The sequence below is a fragment of the Mirounga angustirostris genome, unplaced genomic scaffold (genome assembly GCF_029215605.1).
Source record: "Mirounga angustirostris isolate CCGP_5_RB_7025 unplaced genomic scaffold, mMirAng1.0.hap1 SCAF_11, whole genome shotgun sequence".
Taxonomy (NCBI): domain Eukaryota; kingdom Metazoa; phylum Chordata; class Mammalia; order Carnivora; family Phocidae; genus Mirounga; species Mirounga angustirostris.
In genome coordinates, this window is record NW_026991719.1 from 59545811 (window position 1) to 59551810 (window position 6000).

Here is a 6000-nt window from a genome sequence, read left to right on the forward strand (position 1 = left end):
TTCTCTCAATCTATGCCTTGCCCCAGGAGATCATGGGATCCTGCTCCTACTGGGGGATGGCAAATATCTTGAAGCAGGCTTGCATTTTCCCCTACACATGGGCACACAACGAGTCAGTCATGGGATAAGGGAGGAGCGGGAGGTCTGGGCTAGCAATCACCAGGTGCAGAAAGCGGAGACTGAGGGTCACATTCTTTCATAGCTCCTAACTTATACCCTGCCCCTGGGGATTGTGGGATCCTGCTCTTACCAGGCCATTGCGTTCAGTAGCCCGAGAACAAGACCGCTGCTGACGTTTCAGCTGCTTCCACACTCACTCCTTAGGGCTTATATTTTCTAAGAATAACTCCACAGTTCTCCCTTTCTATTTATTGGGATTTTTAGGTGGGCTAGTAAAGAGGGTGATGAGGATCTGCATGATGGTTGCTATGAGTGAGTTTCAGGTCTTCCAGGCAGAACAGCAGGAGAGGCTTGCCTTGATGACTATAACGAGAAAGAAGATCATTAAAAGCAGTATAGCCATGTAAAACCAAGAGTGGCGATTGAACCCAGAGAACCATTTTTCTTTTAATGAGCCAGATAGAGTTTCAGATTTTTAATGGAGAGATTCAAAGAGGAGGAAAAAGCTTGATTAAGATGAGTTTTCAATTTCCCTCAAGTCTTGTTACAGGGAATTGAAGTAATGCAGTAGGGGATAAACTCTGAGTCTCAAGTTAATTGGGATCTGGTCCAGAGTGCCTGTTGATGTTTTCCTAGCCAGACAACAGCAGCTTCTAAAGTCTGCAGTCTAGCAAAAATGTGTTGATCAATCTTAACCTGTTCTTCTAAAGTAGTTGTAGTGTTTTACATATATGAATGCACTTGTGCTGCTTGGAGGGAGATAACCAAAGATGTGGCAGTAGTTACTGCAATAGTGGCTATAGCAGTGATGGCTAAAATAGCTGCCAGTGGGATACCTAAGAACGGTTTGGGGTTTTTTTCTCTTTCTTCTAAAGCACAGACCAATTATTGTAGGGGGGATCCCCCTTGCGAGGGCCTGGACAATCGAACTGAGAGCCAGGTTTGGGCTTGCTGCTTAGCAACATATACATGGGTAATGTTCATTTGCAAAAAAGTTGAAGGTGGAAAGGCAGAGAGTCACCGACATCAGGCTGAAGCATGGAAGCAGGTTTTTGAATTCTTCATACCAGCTCATGATGAGCCTTAATCAGCCGAGCGGGCAGCCATATAGGACCTTGTGGAGAAAGAGCAGCAGCACAACCTCTCCCCCATGTGAGCAAAGGTGCCAGGCCATTCCATTGTGGTCCCCCACCGGGCAGTCCATACCGTACTTGTAGTTTGGGAAGGGGTTCCTCAACCCCAAAATGCTTTGAATCAGCAGAATTAAAATGTTTGCCTAGTTGTAAGTGATTAATAGTAAACAGTGCCTTCATGATTCTTATTCTGAGGGCCTCAGTTCCCCCTTTCTGTTTATATAAAAGTAGTTTTAAGATACCATTGGCACGTTTAACAATGGCTTGACCTTGAGGATTGTGGGGAATGCCAGTAGAATGTGTAATTTTCCAATCATTTAGAAACTGGTTATGTGATTGGACCTATAAGCCGGGCCATCGTCCTTTTTAAGTTTTGGGGGGATGCCCATTATGGCGAAGCATTTTAAAGAGATGGTTAATGACATGAGAGTAGAGTTTACCTCTTTGAGCAGAGGCCCATATATATTTAGAGTAAATATTAATAGTAACATGTATCCATTGTAGTCCGCCGAATGAGGGGAAATGGGTAACATCCATTTGCCATGTTGATTTGCGGATAAACTGCGGGGATTAATTCCTCCAGGAAGGTGAGCAGAAGAAAATTGTTGGCAGTCAGGACAGGAACGTATGATGTGTTTTGCCTGTGAAGGAGGGTAGAAAACTGTTTAGTCAAAGCCCTTGCCCACTGGTGAAAAAAAGGAATGAGAATTTAAAGCAGAGGAGAATAAAGATCCAATTTTTTTGTTGTCGATGCCTAAATAGATATATTGGGGATTAAATCCAGTTAATTGAGTTGTTTTGTTTATTTTGTTTTTCTGATCATCTCAACCATTTTGTAGGAGCTGCAATTGGAGAGAAAAGGAAGAGGCAACCTTATGTTTGGGTTGGGTTGGGATAACAAAAGACTGACATATGATGGGGCTATTTATTATCCCTTGAAGTAAATATTTTTATTGGTATTTTTGTATAGGTCTGTGACTGTTAATTTTAGGGACTGAGAAGACAAATATTTCTTTTTCTTTTTATTTTTAGGGTGCAAGGGAAGTAAAAAAGCAATCTTTAAGATCAATCACAATGAGATTATGAGTTGAAGGAAGTAAGGAAGGTTTTGGAAGACCAAATTGCAAGGGCCCCATGGGAATTATTTGAGCATTAATTGCTGGTAAATTATGTAACAATTTCCATTTGCCTGGTTTTTGGGGATATAAAATATAGGAGTATTTTTTGTAAAAGTATTTAAGAGCCCCTCTTTTTTGTCAGTTTTAATTACATTTAGCAGAATTTTGCATTTTTAGAAACCTTAGTCTTTAGTGAAAACTAAATAGTAACCAAGTGTGAACTGTTATATTAAAAACTTTTTAGATGTCAAATTTGTGAATCAGTTAAGCATAAAGCATGTTTGCCAACAGATTTAAATATTTTTAGTTTTTTTGAAATAGGAAGTCAAAAGCATAAACCTACATTTAGTAATCAACGTTCTAGTACTTCATTTTGTTTGGAGAAGACATAGATGTCCAATGAATTTAATTCTAAGTTATTATTCAAGCAAAACTTTGAAGTTTTAGGTTGCCAAAGACTTCTAAAGCTGTTTTAACAATTACCCATGAAAACTTTAAGAAAGAAAATTAACCATTATTTTAAGTTGATTTTTGGCTAGCAAATTGCAACAGAGATAACATAAGCTTGTTTGAGCTTTAGTAAATTTTGGTAGAATAAAAGTTTCACATTTAATGCTGATAACTTTAAAGACATGTTTATTTTAATTAAACCAACAAACTTTAGTTTAAATACCAGATTATATTTCACCTGGAATTTTTTTTTTTTTTGTAGAAGTTAATTGGTTTGTTTCCCATCGTCAATTTTTGTTGGAGACACTGATGGGGAAGTCTGAAGTGAGCCGTGTATGTAGGCTGCATCAAGGTGGTACAGGAACAGGAGGAGGGGAGGCTGAAGAGGCAGAGTGCTGCCAGAAGGCAGAGCAAAAAATTTCCTGGTTTAAAGCCTGTCAGCTCAGACAGATGAGCAGACATAGATTTTTGTTTATTTGTTTTTCCACCAAAGTGGAAATAGGCAGTCCATGTGAGGCCAGAAAAGACAGGGAACTTCCCCGAAACACAAAGAGTTTTGGTACCTGCTCGGGAATATTCCGTAAAGTTTCCGTCCTGAGGTAGACTAACCAGACATAGTGGGTTCCAACTATAGCCACTAAAACCCAGGAAATGAGGGAGAAGCCCCCACATTTATTAGGAGGAACAGTGAGAGAGAGAGAGAGGAAGAGTCAGTGTCCCCTTTGCTAGGGAGGGCCTGTGTTTCCTCCAGCAACCTGGGTTTATTCGGAGGAGGCTACTTAGGTAATTATCATCCAATAGGAGAGAGTTTACCAGCCAGACATATTTGGGCAAACACATTTTGCAAGAGGCCCTTAGGTCCGGGTTCTGATGTAGAGCCCTGTTTTCTGCAGAAGAGATTTAATTGATAGATTTCATTGAGGCCATGCAGTATTACAGGAGATCAGGCCTTTTTAAAATTTTGCAATTCAGATTGTTTTTAATGAGTTAGAGGGCATCCCAAGGGAGAGTCCTTGGGAACTGAAGAGAGAAGGTCCATTCATATGGACGTTCCAATGGAGCTTTTTGAAGACCTGGAATGGCAAATGATTGTGCCCTGGAGCTTGTTCCTGGGCTTAAAGGACAGGAAATGCTCCAATAAAGCCTTCTTGTTTGGGGGCTTCCTATACATTTTTTTTCCTTTTTATGGAAAAGGAGGGACTCTCTTTTGACAGGTTTATTTTTTGCTGTTAGAGAGGGCGAAGGAGGAGGCAATTTATTAGGGGATCATATTGAAGCCTCCAGTGGGGTGTTAGGGGCTCTTGCCATGACTGGGGACAGTGATGGCAGATTGAAGGGAGAGGAATAAGGTCCTGCCAACTAGTTTCAGCCGGTTTTTTCCTGTAAAGAGTGGATAGCCATCCGACAAAGATTCCATGTATGCAAATGAGAAATTTTAACAGGACATTTAAAGGCATTTTTTAGCCTTTTGCCCATGCATACATTGTCCTCAACCGAAAAAGAGCCTTCAGGTGGGTACCGCAGGCAGTGTTGATATATTACAGACAAAAATTGTGTTAAATTTTTAACAGTTACTTTGCATCCTATAGAATGTAGCAACATATGTAGCTGCTTTTTATGAGCAGCCACACTTAAAGATGTTCCCATAACTAATAGGTTTATAACAGACAGAAAAATAGATCAGAGAGAAATCGAAAGTAAATACTGCACACCTGAAAGAAAGAAAAAATGAGTTCAATGGTCACTCCGTCGCAGGAATCGAGTGCCTGTAGTTCCTACCTGGATGAGTGGACGTTCTTTCCCTTTCTTGGGCTTGAGGAGTGACGTGCGGACAAGTACTCTATCAGGTCCTGAAGAAGCTTCACCCTCAGGGACCAAATGTCGCCCCACACTGCGGCCGGGGACTCTATTGAGCCCTGAAAAAGCCCCACCCTCGGGAACCAAATGTCGCCCCACATTGTGGACCAGGACTCTATCGAGCCCTGAAAATGTCCCTGTTCGGGTGCCCAATGTCGTCACGCACTGAAATAAAATTCTCAGACACCAATCTGAGCGGCAGTGAAGAGCTGCTTCTGCAAGGGAAAGCAGCAGCAGCTGAATCCTGCACATAGCTTTTATTTTTTTTTTTTTTTCACCAGAAAAGCAAGGACAGATGCCTCCGAGCATGGGAAAGGAGCACAAAGGGATGGCAAATATCTTGAAGCAGGCTTGCATTTTCCCCTACACGTGGGCACGCAACCAGTCAGTCATGGGATAAGGGAGGAGCGGAATGTTTGGGCTAGCAATCACCAGGTGCAGAAAGCGGAGACTGAGGGTCACATTCTTTCATAGCTCCTAACTTATGCCCTGCCCCTGGGGATTGTCGGATCCTGCCCCTATCCGGCCATTGTCTTCAACAGCCCGAGAACAGGACTGCTGCTGACGTTTCAGCTGCTTCCACACTCACTCTTTAGGGCTTATAATATATTTTCTAAGAATAACTCCTCAAAGGCTATCATTCAAAATAGGAGAGATAAAGAGTTTCCCAGACATAAAAAAAAAAAAAAAAAAACTAAAGGACTTCATGAACACTAAACCAGTCCTGCAAGAAATATGAAAGGGGACTCTTTGGGAAAGAAAGACCAAAAGTGACAAAGACTAGAAAGGAACAGAAAAAATCTCCAGAAACAACAAGAAAACAAGTAATAAAATGGTATTAAATACTTTCTGCATCTATTGAGAGGATTGTGTGGTTCTTATCCTTTCCTTTTATTAATGTGGTGTATCACATTGATTGATTTGTGAATATTGAACAATCCCTGCAGCCCAGGAATAAATCCCACTTGATTGTGGTGAATAATTCTTTTAATGTACCATTGCATTCGATATGCTAGTGTCTTGTTTAGAATTTTTGCATCCATGTTCATCAGGGATATTGGCCTTTAACTCTCCTTTTTAATGGGGTCTTTGTCCTGTTTTCAAAATAAGGTCATGGTGCCCAATAGAATGAGTTGGGAAGAGATACTTTCGTTAGATTACACCTTTCTGCCCATGGACTCCAATAAGTAAGCATCGTTAAAACCTCCCCTCCCATCACCGTCAGGTCTAAGTCAGAGTCTCCCAAAGAGCCTGAACAGCTGCAGAAGCTCTTCATCAGAGGTTTGAGCTTTGAAACAACCAGTGAGAGTCTGAGGAGCCAT